The 26,354-nt window shown below is 40.3% G+C and overlaps 1 long non-coding RNA gene across 1 annotated transcript in view; it reads right to left on the bottom strand.

Annotated features, from left to right (window-relative positions):
* LOC144589213 (uncharacterized) overlaps window positions 1–9,438 on the bottom strand; it is a 242,898-nt gene extending 233,460 nt beyond the window's left edge. The window contains exon 1 of the long non-coding RNA XR_013545197.1: window positions 9,405–9,438. This is a non-coding gene — a long non-coding RNA (uncharacterized LOC144589213). The remainder of the gene's footprint in view (window positions 1–9,404) is intronic.
* Window positions 9,439–26,354: the final 16,916 nt, after the last annotated feature.

The following is a 26,354-nucleotide window of genomic DNA, read 5'->3' as shown; positions in this document are numbered from 1 at the left end:
ATATTCACAGGGCATAGGGTGTGTGTGGGGGGGGGGGGTTGAGCTCATGACACATAAAGTGTTGGATCTCTTTCCTCTGTCCTGAATGTGGATATTAGAGGTGTGCAAGACTGGGGTGTGTGTGTTAGGTTTGTAATTCCCATAATTCCCTATTCTAGGCATTGTAGTCAATAAATCGGCACACCTCTAGCAAGATGGAAGCCACAGTCCTAACAGCAATCCCAGCTACTTTGGACAAAGACCTTCATTCCCTGCCATCACCAGCCTTCAGCGGTGAGGGAGTCAGAACCCCCAGATAAGGACTAGGGGAATTCCTGTGGCTTTTTGACACTGGGCTGTTTACCTCTGATTTAACAAGGGCTAGTTTTTATTATTTTCATTTATTATAAATTTTTGAATTATCGGAAGCACCTTTCAATTTCTGTCAAAGGTCCCTATACTGATTTTGGGATAATCACATGTTTATTTAAATGTTATTCAATTATTTATTGATTCAGTGATCTTAGGTCATTTAATCAAATCAATCGACAAAGAAAGTAATCCACAGATAATCCTAATATTTGCAATAGCGGTTACTCCCAATAATTCCATATTCCTGTGATTCTGTGAGCTACTCTTCTATGAAAACCCAACCGTTTAAGAAGGCAAGTCAGAAAATTATTATTTATTCTGATTTTTCTCTTCTTGTGATCCATCTTTGCTGCCCAGAGTAGTAGCTTCACTAGTAGTTGGGTGGGATAAAAATATAAAGAAATAAATCTTCCTTAATACACATGGGAAGCATTAGTTCGAGGACCACAGCTCCTACAATAATCCAGGCTAGCAGTAGGCTAAACAGAGGTATTCTGGGGAGTGTAGTTTTTTTAAAAAGGGTAACACTTTCCATCTTTGTTCTTTAAGCATTTGTGTTCGTTCTGGGAATATGTATTACTTCAAGATGGTATACTTAAGTGAGAGACAACTACTATTTTTAAAATGCCATGACTGTGATCTTTCACAACTTAAGGCAATGGTTTTCACACTTCTGTTTCTTACAACTTCAGTAAAAATGTCGGCGTAAGGACTTCCAGACTGCAGGATGAGGAGGAAACAAGAGTCACTAGCAGTTGTAGGCGCATATTATGCCCTTTATGACAGAAGCAGAATGTGAACTGTTTTTCCAACCTCATTTGGAAGGCTATCTGTTCCACCCTATCCTTTTTAAACCATTGCAATACACTGTCCTGGAACAAATACTGAGCCTTACGTTCTACTCCTTGCTGCTTATGGTATTGAAAGGATAATTTTTCCATTTTTGCAGCAATGGAAAAAGACGGAGGAGCACAGTGATATTTATGTGAGCAAGAGCTTCATAAAGGAATGATCACTCTCTCACTCCACTGACAGAAGGGAAAATTAATTACTACAGCTGGCAAAGGATAAATGCTTTTCGTTTACCAAGCTGTGTAATTATAGCAGCTGCAGAGTTTGAAACTGGCTGCTAACTTTGAACCTCAACCCCAACATGACAGGTCTTCTTTGTGTTTCATTCTGCCACTTGTGTGCATGTTGAAAATTTTCCTGCTTTGTCTTCATAATTACACCTTGGTTCAAAAATAATCACTGCCTCTGATTGCATACGTGAAACCTTATCATCTGGTTAGCAAAAGGTATGTTAAATCATCTTTGAAGTGTCGAAATCCTCAGAGTAGAAAAATTTATTAGGAGAAAGTGATGTTATGGTTAACACAGTTAATTCTGCCACAACTTGTCGAATTAACTGCACTTTTTGGAATTAAAGATTCAAAGACGAGTTCAAAAGGAAAATAAATGATGTTTGTGTGTCAGACGATGAAGTACAACGTTTTGGGTAAAGTCTACCCACATGCTATTTTTCTGGACTTGTTTCATATTGGGAATGGGGGGGCACGTGATAGGAATAAAATAAGTAGTTAAAGAAAGGAGAGACTTCTTCAGGCAAGGGAGGGTTTGCGTCATGCATGTACAAGAGACTTCTGCTCTCCTGGATGCCAAGAGGAAACTCTTAATCTCATCTTTAACTTTAATCCTTTAAAATATGTAAGGGATTTAGAACTAAACAAAGTAAATTTGGCAGAAGTTCCCAGTTATGAAAGTAAGGTGTTTGGTTTTTTTTTTTTTTTTTACTGCTGATTTTCAAGGGAGTTCAAAGTTTGCCAGCTAAAGGACTTATCAGTTCCAGATACAAGCCTCAGAGCTATCTTTCTACAGTTCCTTCACTGATCAAAACTCTTTGGAGATGTCAAACTCAAGCTTGCAATCATGTGAGACAATACGATTCAAGATATGCACAAATACATATACACACTGAACGAGAAGGCATGCGTTGTGCTAAACTGGAATCACTATTTCAGTCAGGAGGAAACAATCTCAGAGCAAGAGGTGCTGGAGAAGGGGATAGTCTGATTTTGGTATCGTGGGGTTCCACACAGTCACTTGTGTGTATTTCTATGCTGATGTTTCAAAATTTATGTATTTTGAACATGTTTTCTTACCTGTTTTTTGAACACACTTTGTCGTATAATTTTATCATAAGTTCATAAATGTACAGGTTTCTGACTTCCCATTTTCTTTAAGCCTGCCTTTGGATCTGGGGACAGAATTACGGAGAGAAAAAGATAAGTGTGTATAAATTTGTGAAAATTACTTTTTTTCCATCTTTTCCACTTTGGAAGTCCCCTACCTTTCAGAATTGTGTTCCTGGGAAAAGGATAAAAAGCTGAGTCAACCTTAAGCCAGCCACCTGATCCAATTGAGATCTAATGCAGGTCATGATCAGAAGCTTGGCTGCAGTACTGCAATGTAACCACTGCTGCCACAGGGCTCACTAGAAAAAAGTCTTCTAATAGTCAATGTTGCAAGCTGCTTTAGGTCCTTTTGAAGGAGAAAGTCAGGATAAAAAATATTTTAAATAAATAAATAGTGAACGTTTCAGGAAAAATAAATAAATAAATACTGAAAGTTACTAGGAAAAAATTGTCAGGAAAAACAGTGGTCGCAATGTTGTTAGTTAACGAAAATTCCTCTAGGTGGGTCTCTACAGTTATTATCCAAGACAGAATCCTCAGTTTCTAACATTGGATAAGCCTGGAAAAATTACCTTTTTTGAAGACTTCTTGTAGAAAATTTGCAGAAATTACCTTTTTGTGTCTACAACTCCCAGAAACCCAGCCCTCATGACCAATGACCATGCTGGCTGGGGGATCCTTGGAACTATAGTTCTAAAAAAATCATTTTTCCAGGCTTATCCAAGAACTATGCACACTCCACCAGATACATGACTAAGGTGCCTTATCTGACTGTGACTGGAAGAATAGGGGTGGTGGTTAAAACCAGATCCCCTAATTAAGGAAGGTGGGAAGGAGACATCGTCATTGCCCCTTCCACTTATCAATTAACACTGCCAAATATCAGTTCCAAAGTGTGTAGTGCAGCACACAGATAATGTACCGATTTATGCACAGTGTCTAGTCAGGGGGCCATATCGATTGTTCTAATGTGCCACCAAGTCATTTGCAAGTTATGGTGACCCTATGAATTAATGACTCTGATGGGTCCTGTTTTTAACAGGCCTCCTGAATGAACATAAGATGGCAATGACTTCCTTCATCGAGTCACTCCATCTTGTGTTCATTCTTCTTCTTTTTTCCACTGGTCTGAAGTTTTGTTAGCATTTTTAGCCAAAAAAAACTATTGCTGGGGTAGCACAAACAGCATCACATTTGAAGGAAGATGGCTTCAGTTTATGAAGTGACAACAGATGTCACCTTTTGTGTGGTGAATCACATAAATTTGTGCATAATGGATGACATCTAAACTGACCTGTTAGTTTCAGGTAATTTGCCAAAAGGTTACTCTTTTTATGTTACGGTCAGAGTATACTGTAACTAACAACATTGTGACCACTGTTTTTCCTAGCAAGTCTTTTAATCACGTGTCAAAAGTACAGTGGCCTCAGTCATTTCAGCTTCTAGTGATAGCGCAGGCTTCTGATCTAACACTCGTTTATTTGTCTTTTTGGCTGTCCCCGTTAGCCATAAAAGTCTCCTCTAATACCATATTTCAAACAGGACTCCCCCTGCCCCATCAGCTTTCTTCACTGTCCAGCTTCCACATCCATACTTACTAATCAGGAATGCCCTATTGTGGATTATGTTGGTCTTAGTCCCCAGCCACATATCCTTACACTTCCAGGTCTCTCTCTCTCTTTTCCACCTTTATAACTGCCCCTCAGTCATCTTTGGAAATTCTGTTCAATATTCTTCATAGCTACAATACCTAAAAATGGATGCCATTCATCCTGTTTTGACTGATTGCTTAGTTTTGAAGAGAGGATTGTATATCCATCCCAAGAAATCCTTAGAGCCATTGTAAAAATATACAATTGCAGTGAGCAGAAGTTAACATATGGGTGCATAGGAATCTATATTTGTTGAAATGTCTCTTCCAGAAATCAGCTACAGGTTCCATCCACTCATCTCAAACCATGTTCCTAAAAGCAGCTACAATGAGGGAGGCCAAAAAAAAAGTGATATGAAGGAATTTGGCCTCTTTGGTAGTGGCCACCAGTCTCTGGAACAATTTACCAACTGAGATACACCAGGCTTCTCACTCCTTAAGTTCAGGAAATTAGTAAAAATGGAATTATTCAAACAACAGAATCTCCAGGATGCTGTATCACCATATTGTTTGAATGTATGTTGTCATGTGGAGACTTGTGGGGTTTTAAGTTTGAATCTTTAAACCACCCAGACTAGTGCTTGCATTAATGGTGCAGTATATCAATCAATCAATCAATCAAAGAAGGAAGGAAGGAAGGAAGGAAGGAAGGAAGGAAGGAAGGAAGGAAGGAAGGAAGGAAGGAAGGAAGGAAGGAAGAAAGGAAGAAAGGAAGAAAGGAAGAAAGGAAGCACTTTTGAAACATGTCCCTGTGTATGATGTTCTTGCATTTCTGCAGTACATGTCACAACCGTTCTCTATCACCCACTGTTAAATGCTGGGGCATGCTATAACAGCACACACAACTGCTTATATTAACTTGCAGCTCCTTCAATGGAATCCTCTGGAGTGCCATGAAGATGTTTTCAGCTCTGTGATGGTTGCTGTGTAGGATACACATATATGTCTTGGTTTAGCATCAGTGGAAAACAATTTAAGTTGACAAGGGGCAAGATGGAAATGTCACACTCACGTGGATTCAGATCATCCCAGTGCTCACCAAGAACCAGCAAATATAACTCTCTGCAGACTTCAGATTAGAGTAATCCTATGTTTTATTACAGCTTCAGAAGCTGGTTTGATTTGCGGTCTTTTGGATTTTTTTAATGAAAACATGAGCATTTTAAGCATAGATCTGTTTGTTTCATAGTACACTGCAAAGAACCACCACTGTAGCCTGTCCCTAAACCTGATCCTAATCTTTTAAACTTCCTTGTCTTACTTTGTGTACCTTGGCTCAATGATCTCTGACACTCTCTCCCTAGATGTCGAGCTGGATAAACACATAGGCAAAGCAGCTACCATGTTCTCAAGACTCACAAAGAGAGTATGGCTCAGTAAGAAGCTGACGGCATACACCAAAATCCAGGACTATAGAGCCTGCGTCCTGAGCACACTCTTGTACTGTAATGAGTCCTGGACCCTTTGTGCATGGCAGGAGAGGAAGCTGAACACATTCCATATGTGTTGCCTCTGGCAGATTTTTGGTATCACCTGGCAGAACAAAGTTCCAAATAAAGTCATCCTAGAACAAGCTGGAATTTTTTGCATGTACACATTACTGAAACAGTGGTGTCTATGTTGCCTTGGGCATGTCATGAGAATGGCTGATGGTCAGATTCCAAAAGATCTCCTGTATGGAGAATTAGTGCAGGGAAATCGCCCCAGAGGGAGACCACAGCTGCAATACAAGGATCTCTGCAAGTGGGATCTGAAGCCCTTAGGAATGGACTTCAACAGATGGGAAACCTTGACATGTGAGTGTTCAGCCTGGAGGCAGGCATTGCATCACAGCCTCTCCCAATTTGAAGAGACCCTTGTCCAGCAGGCCGAGGCAAAGAGGCAGTCCTGAAACCAGCAAAATCAAGGAGCTGGACAGAGGACAGATTGTATTTGTCTTCAGTGTGGAAGGGATTGTCACTCTCAAATTGGCCTCCTCAGCCACACTAGACGCTGTTCCAAGTCCTCCATACAGAGCACATTACCATAGTCTCTCGAAACTGAAGGATGCCTAATTCTTTTCTTAAAATGATCACAGAGAGAGAGAGAGAGCACATATTTTCTTACATATCCATTTACTCTAACCTCTTCATCTTCATTCCGATCTTCTACAAATCCAGTTCTTCTCTTAGCCGTCTCTGCATACTTGTTTTTCTTTTCCTCTTCATCTGGGATGGGTAAATCACAGTCTTTGAGCTGCAAACAGCCTCCCAGTGGTGGTTTTTGAAGCCTGCAGCCTTCCCCCACCATCTTTCAGGAACAGACAGTCACCTTTTAAATAGGTTATAGAACTCCCTGCACAATTTAACACCCCAAAATATCTATTTTCAAATTTTAATCCACTTTTGGGTGTGTATTTTGTTGTTTGCCCTCCTTTTCTTAATTTGTGGTAATCTGTGTGGTTGCTGGAGAGTTCCAGGGACAGGAAACTGGCCCTCAGATCCTCCAAAGTTGTCTACCCCTGCTTTACATCATTTTTACTCAAACTGGTATCCTCCAGAAGTTGGGAGCTGCAGCTTCCATCACTCCCAGATAATAAGGCCAATGGCTATGCTGGACAGGGCACCATAGAAATTGTAATCTAACACAGCTGAGGATGGTGGCTTGGGGGAAGATGGTACACTCCGACAGTCAATGTGTTCCGGGGGCAGATGGCACAGTGCATGCCAGTGTAATGTAACCAGTTTAATATAACCCACAATTCTTTTTGTCTCTATGACACATGTGTAAGCAAGAGTCACAAATGTACTGATTTTGGAGGTGAGGTGAATTTCATCTCAGAACAAGTCTCAGGAAATACAAAATGTCTATAGAGCTGAGAATGTCAAATATAACACAATTCTTCTCCATTGCTTCTGTTAAGCCCTTCTTTTTTCATCTTCAGGGTCCCACTAGGAGTATGCTTTTCCCACTAGGACTATCCAACAATGCAAATTGTTTGCAAGACCAAATGTGCACTTAGTTTATTAAAGGATTGTTATGAGATCTTCCCATACATTGCATATTCACTAAGGCATTTCCAGCTTTTTGAACTTAAGCTTTTCATTTTCTGACACACAGGCTGGTTCCCAGTCCAGTGACAGGGTTGGTTGGCTTTCTAATATCGCACAGCATCTTCTGTCACAGTCACAAGATAAATGCTGGGACTGTCTAGGGCCTACAGGAACTTTCTAAGAAGGCAGTCATAATCCTAAAAGCTGCCCCTGGGCAAAGATTACCATTAATGTAAGCCACATCTTAAGACAGAAATGTGGACATTAGCAAAGTTCTCACCCATTTCAAGGACTGGATGGGAATATAATCCTTAAACCACATTTTGCAAGGTGCCAGGTCTCTTTGCTTGTCTGAAGCGCTCCTCCATTTATGCCAGAGATCTTCCATCCAAAAGCCCCAACAGCAAGCTTTGAGATGCAGTAGCCTTCTCAGTGAATTATGAAACAGACGAGGTTGTAGCCAGCAAACAGAACCATAATTCAGAAGGTGGGATCTAACAATAGCTAGTTGCATTTTGAAGATGTCACTTCCTGTGCACAACTGAACTTCCAAGTTCTTCTCGCTTGGAAATGTAATGAGCCTGCAAAGGTTACTGTTCTGTTCGTATACAAAAACATGACAGATGTTTGAGGGCTCTGCCAATTTTTTTTCTTTTTCTCTTCCAGTATATCCATGTTTGCGTGGAACAAATGAACACTGTGGAGTAACTCTGAAAGACAGTGCTTTCCCATGCTCAGTGGCATGAAACCCCCCTGTTAGAATTGGTGCTAACAAAAATCTTTTTCCTATTAAAAACTGATCTAGATATACTATGCGTCATAATCTAAACAGGCATGTTCCAAATCTCCCTGACAAATTAAATTCTCTTTATTGCTGTTGCTAATTTCCATAGGATGCCACAGATGCCTCTTCCAAACGTTTTCTTTTTGATACAGTTTGAGGGCAAATGTTGTTATATGAACATACGCAGCTGCTTATACACAGCTGGTTGCACCTTTGGTCCATTTCCTATATATTCTGATCGATAGTGGTTTCCCAAGTTCTTGAACATCATAGTTCTTTCGCATCATCTCCTAATACAGTAGTTCCCAAGCTTGAGTAACCCAGCTATTCTTAGACTGCAACTCCCAGAAGCCTTCACCAGAAGCTGTGCTGGCTGAGCTTTCTGAGAAGTGCAGTCCAAGAAAAACTGGGTTACTCAAGGCTGGGAATCACTGTCCTAATAGGTTTCTGTTATTTGGCATATTCAGGTATGGCTCAGTGAGTTAGAGACTCTAGCTTTGGCTGGGAGTTGAGCCTCCACTGGCCCCATGAGAGGGGCCAGACAGCACTATTCAGAGCACATATGACTGATGTTATTACATGGTCTGCCATCTATGCAGCTTTGGGTCAGCTGCATAGTCCTAAAATTCACCAGGAGGGACTTCTGAGTTTGTTAATTTCTAGAATAGATTGGGATAGTCACTGTTAAATTGGAATAGACGTGATGCCAATTAATTATTAATAATATGGAAACTAGGGATGGATAAGAGAATTTGGTTTGTTGATATTGTTTTAGAAATCTTCCCAAAATTTGCAATTTTTTTTCATAATTTGAGTGAAATAACTTGACATTTTAAAAAAGTCTGAACATATGAGAAATCAAAGTTGACAGCTTTGGCCCTCCAAGTGGAGAGTTGTCATTGTTTAACTTTTCAAATTCCCACTTTGAATATCTATGTATTCGGTTATCTTTATAGCACTGAATTAGAGTTGCCATCTCTTTTGTTTCTTAATAGAAGGCAAGTACATCACCTTCCCCTTTAAATTGAGAACAGCTTTTTGTTGTTTAGGCGTTTAGTCATGTCCGACTCTTCATGACCCCATGGACCACAGCACACCAGGCCCTCCTATCTTCCACTGCCTCCCAGAGCTGGGTCAAATTCATGTTGGTAGCTTCAATGACACTGTCCAACCATCTCATCCTCTGTTGTCCCCATCTCCTCTTGCCTTCACACTTTCCCAACATCAGGGTCTTTTCCAGGGAGTCTTCTCTTCTCATGACATGACCAAAGTATTAGAGCCTCAGCTTCAGGATCTGTACTTCCTGTGAGCACTCACGGTTGATTTCCTTTCGAATGGATAGGTTTGTTCTCCTTGCAGTCCAGGGGACTCTCAAGAGCCTCTTCCAGCACCACAATTCAAAAGCATCAATTCTTCAGTGGTCAGTTTTTTTATGGTCCAGCTCTCATTTCTGTACATCACTACAGGAAAAACCATAGCTTTGACTATTTGGACTTTTGTTGGCAAGGTGATGTCTCTGCTTTCTAAGATGCTGTCGAGGTTTATCATCGCTTTCCTCCCAAGAAGCAGGCGTCTTTTAATTTTGTGGCTGCTGTCACCATCTGCAGTGATCATAGAGCCCAAGAAAGTAAAATCTGTCACTGCCTCCATATCTTCCCCTTCTATTTGCCAGGAGGTGATGGGACCAGTGGCCATGATCTTAGGGTTTTTTTTATCATGAGCTTCAGACTGTTTTTTGCACTCTCCTCTTTCACCCTCATTAAGCGGTTCTTTAATTCCTCCTCACTTTCTACCATCAGAGTGGTATCATCTGCATATCAGAGGTTGTTGATATTTCTTCCGGTAATCTTAATTCCGGCTTGGGTTTCCTCCAGTCCGGCCTTTCGCATGATGTATTCTGCATATAAGTTAAATAAGCAGGGGGACAATATACAGCCTTGTTGTATTCCTTGAGAACAGCTACATTTATCAAATTTGATCAAGTTGACAAAACATTTGGTTCATTCTCAGAATTCCTCAATTTCTGTTGTGAATGGGATGTGGCGGGGGGAACCATGAAATTTTAAAAAGCAAATGTGAGAGAAAGCAAAATTGCCAACTTCATCCATTCCTAATAGAGATGCTGGAATTTAAACTCACAGCCCTTTTCAAGTAAAACATAGACTCTATTTCCTGACCTTTGGTAAAATATCTATCCCTTATAAAAACTATGCTGTTATAAACTCTGATAATTAAATGGAGAATTTCCTCCATAGTCCTAGGTTCCCAACAGGACCGCCAATGCTATTAACGCCACCTCACATCAGAAACATTGCCCTTTGACTATCAACCTACATGATGGCTTTTGGTAGGTTACAGATGGCAACGTGGAGACATTTCCTGGAGAAGTGACACCAGTCTTAACCAAATTTATCTGCTCTCTTTAAAAATTCCTCAGACATTACTTTCAAAGTAGAACCCTTAAATTCATAGCCAAAATTCACTTCAGGTGGAATTTGGTGACAGCTCTAATGCAACGTCATTGCACAGAAGTCACTTCCAGTTAAGTTGATGTCAGAACATTCCTGGATTATATCAGGAGGCAGAAGAGCCAGCTCTTCTGTGTTGCTGCTCATAAGTGCTGCCCTTCTGTAGCAATTTGTAGGAGGGAGGGCATTGCTTCAGAAAAATAAATGCCTTCGAAATCCATCTGCGCTATCCCCAGCCTTGACATTATTGCCTTCTGTCATCAAACTCATCTGTGAGGTAATCTATTTTCATGCCCTTCTAGAGTCTTTCACCCATCCTTTATCCACAGTAAACAGCCTTAAACTTTAATAGGCTGCAGGACTTTTATTTCCTGCTCATTCTGTGCCATTTCTGGACAAAACTTTCCCCTTGTTTTATGGTCTCACACCAAGGTGTTTTCAAAACATGGCTGTGGAGGAAGGGAATGCTGTCTGCCTTGAAGCCACATTTATATGCATATGAGAACCTAATGCTATTTAAACCACAGTTAAAATCACAGCCTTTCAAATAGCAAAGCCATCTATTAAAAATATTGCTCTAGGCAATGTCACAAGGTTTAGACTAGCTTTTTTGCACCACAGTGTAAGGGATAGACAAGGTTGGGTCATCAAAATGAATGTGGTCCATTCCATTTATGCACATTGGGTCACACTGTTTTGTGTTGTTGTTTTTCATCAACATGCAAAATATTCTCCTAATACATTCTTTTATAATGGATGTATATATAGCACAGCAACTTTGACAGAATGTGAGGGGATGCTACACGGAAGACAGAACAGCAACTAAGATATTGTGATTAATTTGATAGACTTCCAGTAGGAAGTATTTAGTTTATCGGCACATAGTAAATGAATATTAAAATATGCATACCCTGAGGCTGTCAATGAAACTAGATAACAGCTGTTGGTCTAAAATGTGCTTTCATTATGCAGAGACTGGAATAAGCTTGTAATTATGAATTAAAGCTAGATCAAGAGGTGTTTTTTTCCAAAAAAATATACAAAGATGTTGAAAAATGTTTGTTCAAACCCATTCCATTCAGAACCAGATCATTAATTTCATATATATTTATGTGATATATATTCATTAATTGTACATGCCCAAGTGACAAGGCATGTGACCAAGCTGTGTCCAAGCACCTTGTCAATTAGCTGCAATTAGTTGCAGCAAGTTATGCAAATCTTACACAAACCCCAATAGGATTATGACCATCAACAACTTTCCATCCATTCTGAAGAAATTTGTGAATGTTAGTAAGTTATCAAGAAAAACAAACTGAATGAAATCAGCTATCTGCACTGACCAAAATCAATAGGTTCAGCTGCTGTCAGCGCAGAGAGGGAGCCCCAGTCTCTCAAGCATTGAACTAGCTTCTGATATATTCCATAATGATGAGGAACCTGCTGGGGAAAAAGTTAGCAACCTTAATTCAGCACCACAAACACAGTAGACTGCACAAAGATTCAAAGGGTACAATTACACTGGAGAGATTGATCAGAGTGATCTGGCTTTACTATGATTTTATTCACAGGTTGCATTATATTTGAAATCGGAGTCAATGCTCACACAGGGTTGCAGATTGATTCAGGAAACCACTGTTCATAGTTGATACAGTGCGATTCGCATTCCAGCCCACAGTTCCCACTTATTTCCTTCCTTTCTCTGGTCCCGCCTCTCCCAATCCCTTGGGGGGGGGGGAATATGGGAAATAATAGCAAGGACCCAGCAATAAGGTGATAGGATGATCTCTAATTTCAAATATGGAAGAATTTCTTTAAAATAATGAAGGATGATTGGGGGGAAAGAAAGAATGCAGGGTAGGATCTTGTCCTGCTCTTGAACATCATGTCCCAGCTGCCTATATTATCTAAATCCACCTACGAAGCCCCCTCCCCACCATGTTTATAAGAACAGATTGCGAACAACCACACAGGGGGAAAAAAAAACATTTGAATCATTCTGGCTTTAAAAAGTAGAAGCTCCACAGTGGCGAAGGAAAAAAAACTGGTTTGGGAAGAGCTGCACTGTTTTGAATTACCATTTTTTACTGAACCATCACATGGTCAGTAAAAAATACTTCAAATTCACCTGTTTTATAAGCAGAGCAAATCCTTGTAGGAAATGACCAAGATGTCACAGCCAATGTTAGATTCTGAATGGCTGAGCACTCAAGGCCCTCAGTCAGGAAGGGCAGACTTGTCCATTTCAGTTTCTCCCACAGGCATTTTCTTAAATCTCGAAGTGTCTCCCTTGAACATATGTAGAAATTTGAAAAACTGGGCAAGTTCTTATGACCACCCCCCGCTTAAATTCTGATGCATTCTTAATATCTGCACTACCATTGGCAATAATGGCCACTGGTCCCATCACCTCCTGGCAAATAGAAGGGGAAGATATGGAGGCAGTGACAGATTTTATTTCTTGGGCTCCATCACTGCGGATGGTGACAGCAGCCACGAAATTAAAAGACACCTGCTTCTTGGGAGGAAAGTGATGACATCTTAAAAAGCAGAGACATCACCTTGCCAACAAAGGTCCACATAGTCAAAGCTATGGTTTTCCAGTAGTGATGTGTGGAAGTGAGAGCTGGATCATAAAGAAGGCTGACCGCCAAAGAACTGATGCTTCTGAATTGTGGTGCTGGAGGAGACTCTTGAGAGTCTCCTTGACTGCAAGATCAAACCTATCCATTTTAAAGGAAATCAAGCCTGAATGCTCACTGGAAGGACAGATCCTGAAGCTGAGGCTCCAATACTTTGGCCATCTCATGAGAAGACTCCCTGGAAAAGACCCTGATGTTGGGAAAGTGTGAGGGCAAGAGTAGAAGGGGACGACAGAGGACGAGATGTTTGGACAGTGTAATCAAAGCTACCAACACAACCCAACTCCGGGAGGCAGTGGAAGACAGGAGGGCCTGGCGTGCTTTGGTCCATGGGATCACGAAGAGTCAGCCACAACTTAATAACTAAACAACAACAAAAGCGGGTGACATTAAACCTAGCTAGTGAAAACAGGAGCTGAATCTTTATGCACGGGCTAAAAATTTTAGTTGCCCCCATAGTTACCTTCTTTTCTCTTAATTTCTCTCTCTTTCTCTCTCTCTCTCTCTCTCTCTCTCTCACTCACTCACTCACTCACTCACTCACTCACTTACTTCCAGGCCATTCCACTACTCACTCATCATTTCCCTCTGCTGTTCTCCTACTTTTGACCCCTCCACCAGAGAACAGTACAGTATCTTCCCTCCGACCTGAAATGCAGATTTGCAGAGTTCAGTGGTATATATGTTTCAGAAGATATATCTAGGGTCATATCAAAAAACTGTGTCTCCCATGATGGTTCTGTGACTCATTTCTGTGAGATGGATCTGGACTAGACATGGCAACGAACAAAAAATGGATCACGATATTCATCAGAAATCGCTGATTCGTTAAATATTCACCCCTTCATATTCATGGGCTAGCCTTCCCTCTCTTCTTATGGCTTTCCCATTCTGCTTACCGGCCTGCCGATCAGCTGATCAGCAGGCCAATAGGCAGCCACCCACCCCCCACAGCCAGCCATCCCCATGGCCTATCCCCCATCCCCTTCCTACCCCGACTTTAGCTGCCTTAAGGGAATCCAGGCTGCCCTTTGCAAAGATGGCAGCTGCAGCTTCCTTACCTTAAATGAAGCCACAGCTGCTATATTTGCAAACGGCAGCCACTGTCCCTTTCTACAGGCTGTGGCTGCAGAGGCCAGTTGGAGACAGTGGCAGTGGCAGCGATTACAGTGGGGGTTGTCGATGGGGGTGACGAGGGCAACGGCGGCGCAGGGGGCAGCGAGGTAGGGGGTCAGGATTTATTTTAGTAACCCCCAATGAATTGATAAATAAATTCATGCTTTGTCAGTTCATGGGGGGAGGGTAGCTTTGTGTTTAGTGCTTCATCAGCTTTGACAAATCACGAAGCAGGACGAGTCACCAAAATGGTGAGTCGTCCCCATCTCTAATCTCTAATTACAGGACACAAATTTCTAAGGCAATTAGAAGTAGGGTCAAATCTTTATTTGTTAGCCACCACAATGCTTTTACTTAATTGAAGTGAGAAGAACATGTTGTCATCCACAGAACTACAGTTCCCATCAGGCTGCACCCGAGTCTTTTCCAAGCCACAGTGAGAATTTTGTGAGTAGGAAATGCAGACACATGACCTGCCTGATTATGACATAGCTCTTCCAAATGAATATGGAACAGACAAGTTGATTTTTACTGATGAACACAATGATTAGCTATTTATTCATTGAAACTGGAAAGTTTGCTGTATTGGATTGTTCTTTCTAAATGATTCCTTGATTAAGTTTTCAACAACAGAAAGAGAAATACAAGGATAGGGAATTAAATTACAGAAAACTTAGTAAATCTTTGCAAGAATTTCACAAAATACCACTCTTTACTTAATAAAGGGCACGCAACATATTTTATGATTTCCGCATTCATTCGACAAAGCTATGGCGTTTGTAATTGGGTATATAAAGTCATCTGTCTTCTAGTGCCGTCTTTTAGCTGAGCGAGCCCCAAAGCATCGTCCATTCTGCTGCTGCTGAGATCTGATCAGCATCTTTATAGTTTATCAGCCTTGGGGTTCAATTTTGTTTTGGATGCTTTTATAAATGAGCACAATCACTGGTGAATCTGTTCTTTCCAGATTGCAAAGAGAAAAATTGCGAGAGGAACTTTAGTAGATTACCGTGTCACTGAGGATAAAGTACAAGCACACGGCATCAAAAGTCGTCTTAGAGATTATTTGGGTGGATGTACATTTTCGTTTTTTATTTCACTAAAATTAGATGATTGCCTTAGTTATTATTGTTTTTGAAGCTATATTCTGTCCCCAGGCTAGGTGTATGATCAATGTGCTATCTAGAAAAATCAATTGTTTCCAAAGCACCATTTATTTAAAAAAATGTGGGGGTGGAGGAAAAGGAATAGAAAGGCAGGCAAAATAGGAGCAATACATAGCAATATGAAGTTGAAGTTTTACCTGGGAAGAAGTAGATACCTAGACTGAGGCTTTGCAGGTAGCCTTGAATATGCCCAAGAGTGCTGAATTATCTGTGCTTACAGGGTGTAGTGCATCATAGTATGGATTCAAACGTCCACTCTGACATGAACTTGACTGACTATATCTTTATTCAGACCATTAAAAAAAATCAAACATTCAATGTACATTTTCGTGAATAAAATTTGCTTCCTCTTGGCTATCTCTGTTGTGTGTGTTTTGCAGTTGATTGGGTGGCTTTGAACAGCATGCTGCTTTCTAGCCACACCAAAACCAACAGGCCAAATGTTGTGCAGACTGTTTTTGGACAAACAGTGGAAACAACCAGAAAGAGAGAGAAATTTTGTAATTACTTTTTGGGCCCTGTTTTGGAATACGTCAACTATGATCAGTATCCAACTGCTAGTCTCAGCTAGAGAGTAAGTAAACCCATTTAATCCATTGAGTCAATGGGTCTGCTCTAGTTGGAGCTAGCTGTAAGAAACTGCCCTGCAGAGCTTATCATAATGTTCATCTTTTCACTTGTTCTTCATTTGGCCTCCTTTTCTTTTCCTATGCATCTGTCACAGTTGTTTTCAGTGACCTAACATCAATCTTCATGAGGATAATATCATAAATAGGTATGGCAGTCTGGACTGGCCAGAGCCTAGCAAGCTTATTTTTTTATATTTATTTATTTATTTTTGACAACAACTTCCCTTTCCCCCAGCCAGCACAGAGTCACATAGAGCTCAATGGCTTGACTAGGTGAGAATATTTTGTGTTAATTTTGTCTGTGTGTGGAAATACTAACAGGCTGAATAATGTATTTTACTTTCATAAATCATTAAGTTTAACAACTGCATTATTTAGATATGTATTATTTACCTTTTTGAGCTATCAGCTCCAGTATTTCAAAATGTATGCTCCTGCAATTTTGAAACATTATTATAACGTGACTTTCATATTTGCTTAAAGTTTTCCTATATATTAATTTTTTTTAATTACGTGCCTACAGTTTCATATAACTGTAAGATTTTTGGATGTTATAACAACTTTGAAGTGATTATGTGCATATGAAATACAGAAGCAATGAGAAAAACAAAGCTCATAGAAAATAAACAAACTGAAGTTGCCTGGAATTAATTGCAACAAAAAAGAGACATACTCAGATTCTCAGAAGATTTTTTAAATGCTTATCTATGATTGTCTGGTTTCATTCTGGAATTAACCCTTAAATGGGATATGGCTTCTCATCTTTGCTCAGGTGATTTATAGATGACTCCTATGGAATTCAGACATGTGGTGGCTAGAGTCAGTTTGGTCTTTCACATCTTGTCAAGGGTTTCTGAGGCAGAAGTTACAGTGTATGTCCCCTCACATCTCCAGTCACAAATCTTCCTTAAAACACAGCTGCAAATTACAAGAAACGCAGAAGCACTTTTCAGATGTTATTGACTCTTAACCTAATTAGCATGAGGAGGGACCTGTGCAGCAGCCCAGTCTTCTGCATTTTTTGTATTCACTTTCTCTTAATTAAGTATACGTACCCATGTGTGAGGTAGTAAATACATAGTGTGTGTGTGTGTGTGTGTGTGCATATACATATACATATACATATACATATACAGACGTCTTCATTTCTTTCCTTTAAGGAAATTAATATTTTTTCACATTATTCCATTATATTTATATATTGTCTGAAATTGTACACTTGAAGTAAGTTGACTATAGTAGTGCCATTGAACCAATGGTAATTCAGTGAGTCTATTCCTTCATAAATCCCGTTGATTCAAATGGCTGCGATTTACTATATTAAGGCACATGATTTCAGCCATATTACTAATATTGTTGTATATTTATTTACAAATGCACAATTGTGTTGTAGTAACCATAATATTCCATTGGAGTACTAAAACACTAAAAATAATACACCTTTTCATTAGTTACTTTGGCTGTGCCTCTTCTTGTTTTGATCACCTCATGGTTCACATCTCTGTTTGGCCATGTAAATGCACTGGACGGAGGCAATAGGAAACCATTCCTTGAACACCTCACAGACCTCAGAAAAACCCATTAGGGTTGTCATAAGTGGGAGGTGACTTGATAGTGCATAAAAATGATGACTATGTCTTTGCATTTACTAAAAGAAAAGCTTCAAGGAAGTTCTGAGGTATTTTTCGATGGCATTTGGAGGAGCGGGGAACCAACCCAACTTTCACAAAAAGTCTGTCTATGTTCCTTTGTCCTTTGGAAACAAATTAGCTTCTCTTGTTGTCAAGGGAGACAATTCTGCAAAGTAATACACATATCTAATGATTTTCCTATGTTTTCTGATTTCACAGACACAAAAGGTGGGGAAATGAAACTTGGAGCTCGCACTCTGAAGCAGGATGTGAAACTGCACCAAAGGGTTCTTTTTTTAATTGGTGCCGGTCACGCTATCCAAATAGAAAGAAATCTGCTACACATTAAGCATTTTCCTTCTGGTCTGATGAAATTAATTACATTTTTCTGTCATTGCTTGCTGCTATTGGCTTTTCCCCCACCCCTCCTCAGATCGGGGATTTGACTTTTCTTTAAAAATACCTAAACAACAGCATGGAAAGATGATTACCATGGGAGACATTTGGAAAAGCCATCCCTCATACCTGAGGGTTTTTATCCCCTCGTGTCACTGTAAAAGTTCAATTCACAGAGTTAACTAACAGAGGGTACAGTATAGCCCCAAAAGGTCCCATATTCCAACTAAAGAAATGTCTAGAAAGCTAGATATTCCATGACTGCAGCAATAAGCACAATCATCCTTATCCAAATTCATCCTTATTAAAATGTCTGCACAAAAACATGAGGCAAAGTTCTAGATTTTAAAGTCCCATATATTTCAAGGAAAGAGATGTAATAATTGTGCTTGATATGCCTATGGAAAGCTCTAAAGCAGTGGTTCTTAATGTGGGCGATAATGCCCCCCAGGGGGCGATTTCATTTTTCAGGGGGGCGGTAGAACAAAAAGGGGCAGTGTGGGGGTGCTGGAGCAGAAGGGGGGCGGTAGGGGGGCGCTGGAGCAAGCCAAACCTGTGAAGATGGCTGCAGCCTTTTTACAGTGTGCATGAATATATATTTTCCTCCAATTTTAATTTAGTTTCAGACTTTTTGTCTTGAAATTTTTAGTTCCTGCATTTGTTTTTATGCCCTTTTTATATTTCTTTTTGCGTCTTAAAATTCACTTGCAACTAAATCATTAAATGTTACTTTTGGGGGGCATTTCATTTTCTTGGAATTTAATTGTGTTTTCAGGGGTCATTGGATTTAAGTGTCTTAAAAAATGAAATTAATTAATTAATTAATTCCTATGGAAAGCTCTAAAGCAGTGGTTCTTAATGTGGGCGATAAATAAATAAATAAATAAATAAATAAATAAATAAATAAATAAATAAATAAATAAATAAATAAATAAATAAATAAATAAATAAGATATCATCACCGCGAGGAGGGGGGCGATGATAACTTCCTCAATGGCTCAAGGGGGCGTTTCTTTCAAAAAGGTTAAGAACCACTGCTCTAAAGTATTGTTTCATATTGGCTTCATTATGTTGAGGGGGTCAGGATTTGCTAATGTCATTTAGAATTAGATCATGCCTCCATTTTCTTCTGATCAGTCTCAAATGTAAACATAAGAACTTTTTCCACATGACCATGGTTGTTTCCCTTAAAGATCTCTTTCTCTCACTTGATTTCCTCTCCTAGTCTTCAGTTCTTTTTCACTATAGGCAGCAAGTAGGAGAAGACAATAATAGAATTCACAAGACATGTTGCAAGTTAAGGACTTAGTTCTTGCAGCTTTTTTGCAATACCTGAGCTCAGCTTACTCCTATAATAAAATAATGATAAATGAAAAAAATTCCCTGAGCAAGTGAAGTGACTGGTTAGAGAAATCTGTGGATCTCCAGTCTGATACAAACTGTGACAGACTGGGACAAAAACAAAAGAAAAAGAAAAATTGAGAAGACAAAAACATTATGATACCTTAAAGACTATTTTAATGTCAGCTTCATGGACAAGTCCATGTCCTCAGACAAAAGTGTGAGAAAAGACCTGGATAATATAAAAGCTGTTGAGTAACTAAAGAGTGTATTTGTGCCATACAATTACAGCTGCTTCATTCCACTTTAAGTTCTGTGTATGAATCTTGGGATTTATAGTTTGATGAGGTACTTATACAGCTCAAATGCTATAATTCAGCACAATGTGTAGGGGTCTTTAGGAGAGCATTTTAAATACTTCATGGGATTCTGTCAGGTGGAGACACAGAAGTGGGAGTGGAGTTCAAACTGCTATCACTGTGTAGGGCAGATATCCTTCAATTCCCATTCACAGAATAGTAACATAGTTTATGTGTGACTTCTTAACATACTTAATCCTGGAGAGATAGTTCCAGTTCATTTGTATCAAAATTTGTGAAGACTGAATTTGTGAAGTAAATCTCGTCATGAGAATTTCTCAGCATAACCAAGAATTGAAAGAAGAGCTTCCAGATGAAGCTGCATAGACACTTGAGTTTCAGTAACCCGAAGCATTTTAAGCCCTGAATACTCTTCCACATTACAAATATAGAGAAATTGATAAGATTTGTCTATGTTACATACATAATACTCTGCCATACAAGTGTTACTGATACAGACTCGGGATTTCTATTTGCTATCATTGTGTATAGGAATATGAATAACAGAGAGGAGAATTCTAGCATAAGGTATGCTTTTGTTCCTTTTTCTTTTATGGTATTTTCATAAGTGCATGGAATGTTTCCACCGGGAAGCATCCAGCATTGTCACTCTTCTACCTGCCTGAAATGGTACCACCAATAATTAAAATACATTGTTTTTGGGTTGTTTGTTTCTGTGAAACAGGCATCCAGGGAGAAGAGCATTAGGAAAATTGTGTGAGCTATAAGAGAAGCTCATAGCATAAACTGCCTAGCAAACTGAAGATTTTCCTTTAAAAAAAAAAAAACCTAACAAGCAAGATGTGGTTTATACCCAAAGCACTTTGATATCACTTTTGGACTAGATAGACACTTGCATACTTTTCAAAAGTATAATTCTGTGGGAGATCAGATGGGAACTTAATCCAGCATAAAAATTGTATGCAGAACACACACACAGAGATGTGTGTGTGTGTGTGTGTGTGTGTGTGTGTGTGTGTGTGTGTGTGTGTGTGTGTGTGTGTGAAACATCAGCTGGCAAACAACAACAAACAGCCATTCACAATTATGCATATTAGACTCTAGATCCCATTTCTTTACTTTTCAAGTGCCCTACAAACCAGGCCTCTCTTGTCAGTGGTCACAAACTAGAAATGTAATCCAACTGTGTTTGGCTGCCCATCAGTTCCTTGCCTGACCAGACCTTGGAAAATTTATTTCTTGTACCACAACTGCCACAAGATCCCATGGGCCCTGCTATCTGGGAGGATTTTGGAATTGTAGTCCCAAACTCAGTCTCCACAGTGGTTCCCAATTTCAGATGCATATATAGCAAAATGGAATGATTTACATCATCATTGTCCTCTAATCCAGCCACAATAAAGTGCATTGAAGGTCTCACAATGTGCTGATGCTTGTACACGTAATCCAACGCGTTGACTGTGCTAATCACGGCTGGTCCTTCTTTGTGAAGCAAGAAAAAATCATGGTGGATCTACTCCTCCAAATGTAGCCATATTCCAGTGTAATCTGAGGAACTGCCCTTCAGCTCTTCCCAGACTTTGGATCTAGGAAGGAGATCTTCAAAAAGCTTCATTTAGCTGCCTCCTAGAGGCTTCAAAGTACAGTATGCTTTTAAAAATGCATCTGGCTGACCTTCGCTCTTTTTTCTTTCTCTTTCTTCTTTTTTCCTTCTTCCTATCTTTTTTTCTTTTTCTTTTTGGTTCATGCCATGCCACTGGCTCAACCCACTGCCAGGCTTTCTGAACATCAAGTCTCAAGACCTCTTCACAATGTTTTTAAAAGAAGCACATCTAAGATCTCTACAGTGCAGACTTGAAATGAAAAGAAAATATGTGAGAATCAAATGTCTAAAAACTCAGGCATCATACAGATCCACTTGCAAGGCAGCCAGCATTGGCTGCATCACATAAGTTTCCATGTTGAGTGAACACTAAGTAAGGGGAATGTGCACTCCCTTTGAACAAATGTACAAAAAGAGACCAAATTAGGAGCATTTCATTGACCGAGGGGCAACATTCATGGGGTTTAAAAAATAGGTCACCAGCCATTTCGTGGAGCTGTAGGGAATGATGTGGGTTACTGTTTTGTAATCTGGAAAATTCTTTTCTCCTTTCATTGTTCTCTCATTCTGCTTAGTTTACCAAACCTTTCTGAAACATTACACTGTTAGGGTTGAGTATATGAGTGAGGGTGGAAGGGTGATCACTATATGGGCTTTGAATGGATAGATCACATACCTAGGATACCCTGGTCACAGGCATTTGTGTTTCACCCCCTATTTATGGGATTTTCCCCCCAGATAAAGATCTGGAAATGCACTGATAACTTCATGGACCCAGGTAGAGAGCAGACCAGAATGTCTCCTCAAGGGTGCAGTCCACATTGACCCCAATTGGTATGCCAGTTTTTCAGGTACAGAATAAAGGTGGGGGGGGGACATCTGCACTGGCTGATGAAGTAGCATAACAAATTTGTTCTTGAGATGCTAGAGATTGAGGGGCAACAAAGCCCCTCAACAGACACAGAAGGTCTTTGCTGCTGCTCCAGAGAGTGTCAGTGGCTGCTCTATTGTTGGGTCAAATGCCACATCTGGACAGATTCTCATAAAAACCCAGCCACCACTCATCAGAGTTTCTTGCTGGCCTTCCTGGCTGCAGCTAATGCCTTGGCCAGGGAACCAGCTGGGGTGGGGGCAGTGTTCCACACACTGAAGGGCTGTGAAGAACTACCACTGTACTACAGATGAAAAAAAAACTAATGTGCAAGTGTCCAGAGCCCACCAGATCTCAGATGCCTTTTCTGAAGGGTATTCTGAGCAAGCTACTGTGAGTAGCAAATCAGAAAAATTGCCTTTGTCATGACAGTGCAAATGGTCTCCATAGCCAGTCGTTTAGTCATGTCCGACTCTTCGTGACCCCATGGACCAGAGCACGTCAGGCCCTCCTGTCTTCCACTGCCTCCTGGAGTTGTGTCAAATTCATGTTGGTTGCTTCGCAGACACTGTCCAGCCATCTCATCCTCGGTCGTCCCCTTCTCCTCTTCCCGTCACACTTTCCTAACATCAAGGTCTTTTCCAAGGAGTCTTCTCTTCTCATGAGATGGCCAAAGTACTGGAGCCTCAGCTTCAGGATCTGTCCTTCCAGTGAGCACTCAGGGTTGATTTCCTTCAAAATGGATAGGTTTGTTCTCCTTGCAGTCCAGGGAACTCTCAAGAGCCTCCTCCAGCACCACAATTCAAAGGCATCAATTCTTCGGCGGTCTGCTTTCTTTATGGTCCAGCTCTCACATCCATACATCACGACAGGAAAAACCATAGCTTTGACTATTCAGACTTTTGTTGGCAAGGTGATGTCTCTGCTTTTTAAGCTGCTATCAAGGTTTGTCATTGCTTTCCTCCCCAGAAGCAGGCGTCTTCACTCTACCTCAAATGACACATTGTGAGGAAAATCCTTACACACAGAGTGAAATATTTGGAATAATACAAAGGTTGGAAGGAAGATGGTAGAAAGAAGCATGGTTAGAGCAGCAGCAGCAAGCGGCATCTGCACTTCCCTTGATCAGCACATAGGGAAATAGATGGTTTCATTTAGAAATTTTACTCACAAGACTCAGCAAGCAAGCAGGCAGGCAGGCAGGCAGACAGCAAAGCTACCTTCTGTGTGCCTAATAAGCTACAACTAAAGTTGTTCCACACACATCACATGAATGAAACTTAAGGGAATTTTACATTTAACTCCTAGGAAGCTGCAAGAAGTTGAAAAAGATTCCCTTAAAATTACATGGTAATCATTTACAAAAATCTGGTGGAACCCAATGAGACCAATTGTGGTCTGGGATTTGAGGGAAATGGTGAAGAGTAACTGCCATGAAATCACATCATCACAGAGGCTTTGAGAGGTGGTTTTGGACATGCTCCTTTTTCAATGCCTTCATGATAGATGATACTGTCAATACAGTCTACCCAACCTTATTAGGAGTGTTGTGATAGTTCTGAATATATGAGTTTCTTATACAGAAGGATTTGAGTATTCACATTACAGCAAAGAAGGTGACATGTCTAAGAAGTGGATTGATTTTGGCAATCTGTTTGGTTACCAACAAATACCTTTATTATCCAGCATTGCCATAGAAACAAGCTAACATTATAGAACCTATCCCTAACCCAACATCTAGACCATCAGATGATTAGAAACTAACTGACAAAGATGCCTAACCATCTATCATTGTGTAATTTGGTGGGACAGTTGAGATGTTGTTACCAATTGGCAAAGCAATTACTAACAAAACCCAAGTCTTCTAGGAACTGGAATATAGTTCCTTAATGGATGACTAGTAAACTGATATGGAAAAAAATGCGAATGAGTTGTAAAATATATCAGTGCTCCTTCAACTTGTGGCGCAGTGGTTAAACCGCTGTACTGCAGCTAAAATTGTAGGCTCACGACCTGGGGTTCAATTCCAGGTAACTGGCTCAAGGTTGACTCAGCCTTCTATCCTTTCGAGGTTGGTAAAATGAGTACCCAGCTTGCTGGGGGGCAATGTGTAGCCTGCATAATTAACTTGTAAACCGCCCAGAGAGTGCTTGAAGCACTATGGGGCTGTATATAAGCAGCACACTTTGCTTTTGCTTTTCATGCAAATATTATGTTGCATGTGAACCACAGGTGGACCATCATCAATACTTCAAAGTCTACATTGCTTTTGCTTTTTGGTAAAGCCCTAAGAGATACACCACACAGAACCTAGGGCAGAAGTCATAGACTTTAAATTAAAGTAATTAAAAGCACAAAGATATAACACTGATTTCCAGAACTGAATGGAGTTTGTACCCCTCACGATTTCTTGCTTTCTTGCTGCTATGGTTCAAGAACAGGGACCCACAGACTTCTGTCAATCAATTGCAAACAACCACTTTATCTACATTAGATAGAGCCCTTGGGCCATAGAGTACCATAGAGTGGTAACAAATGCCCAGAATATCAGGTGTACATATCCACTTGGAAACTCATTGTTCAGATCACTGACAAGTACAAAAAAACCCTCTCACTGTGCTTCCATACTAGATATGTGTGTAAAGCCAGGGGAGCAAAAGTCCTACTTGTGACTTGTCAGGGCAATTATTTCCCTGCAAATTTGCAGCTGAGGCACAGTGAAAATTCTTCTTCCCTTTTCATTAAACCATATCAGCAAGTGAGGGTAATTTAAATTCCTGTTTGCTAAAATGCCCCTAGCATTCTACTTTCCTTAGGCAGAAAGCTGAACGATTACACTTTTTAAAACAAAGAGAGGCGTGCTTAATTCCTAGAACTCCCAGAAAATATTCACATCCTTTTAAGAGTTAAGTGCCCCCCCCTCAAAAAAAATGAAATATTGCTTGCATCCAAGGAAATCAAACACAAGGAAAATCCCATTTTAATGCCATCTCCAACGTGCCAAAAATGCTATAAGCAATTTCTTTTTTAAAGAATTAAGTCCTGGAAAAACAAAAGATTCAAGCATGCAAAACATTACCAGCATCACAGGCAAAAGGACGGGGAAGTCACATGCGAGATACTGGGCAGATCCTTCATTCTTATGCTGAGATGTAGGAAATGGGGGGGAGGACCTCAAGTAGTCCATCGTGATTAGCGGCAGTGGTGACTGCCTGGTGACTACAGCGGTTGAGCGGAGCAAAAGGTACCATAAGCAATGGTGGGCAGAGCCAAGGGCAAAGTGGGTATGAACACACACATACACAGAGGCAAGCAGGCAGGCAGGCAAGTATTCACACATGCATATACACAGCATGTACACTTCTGATAAGGAGAGAGGCAGGAGCTGAACGACTGCGTGCAATCGGAGTCTGAGGTAAGGCAATGCTTGACTTTCCCTAAGGGAGGAGGTGCCATTGGCAATTATTTATCCACCAGTTCTATAAGCCAGAAAATATATCATCTTTGATTTTAAGCAAGTTTAAGTCCTGTGGAAGTAAATGGAGCTGATAATTATACAAAAGAGTAATGTGGATAGTGAACATAGCAGCATCTTATACAGAACTGTTAAATACATCTGCTCTGTTTTTCAGGACTGATGTCCTCTTTTCTGCTGAGAAGCATGGAATAGGAACTCTATTTTGTAAAATGAAGTCTGTATTCGTTGCAGGTTTTCTCCCATTTGCTCAGAAGCATTGAAAGGGTTAATCTACTGCCCCCTGCTCTCTATTTTCTTGGTGGTCTCCCATCTAAATGTATTTTTTTTTCAACAAAAAAAGAAGACTGTAGTGCTCGCTACCAGGTGCACAATGTCCTTAAGCGATATTAGATCACTAACAACTGCAAATGGTTTGTGGTGATCTCTTTCTTGGCTAAGTTTAAGGAGAAGCATTACGGGGGGAAATGGGCCGATTCTGGTTTGCATTTTAGTGTTTGGGTTACTCATGTTTCTGAAATACCACACAAAAGTTGCAGGAATTACTGGAGTGTTCCACTGAAAGGCCTATATGTTACAGTTGCTGTCAGTAAATTCCATCTCCTGTAAGAAGGAGCTTGGTTACAACACACACACAAACACAAACACACCACACAAGTGCTGGCAGTGTTCTAATATTTGTT

Source organism: Pogona vitticeps, chromosome 4 (assembly GCF_051106095.1).
Source record: "Pogona vitticeps strain Pit_001003342236 chromosome 4, PviZW2.1, whole genome shotgun sequence".
NCBI lineage: Eukaryota > Metazoa > Chordata > Lepidosauria > Squamata > Agamidae > Pogona > Pogona vitticeps.
Note: the sequence above shows the minus strand (reverse complement) of the source record. Positions and strands in the feature narration are given on the sequence as shown.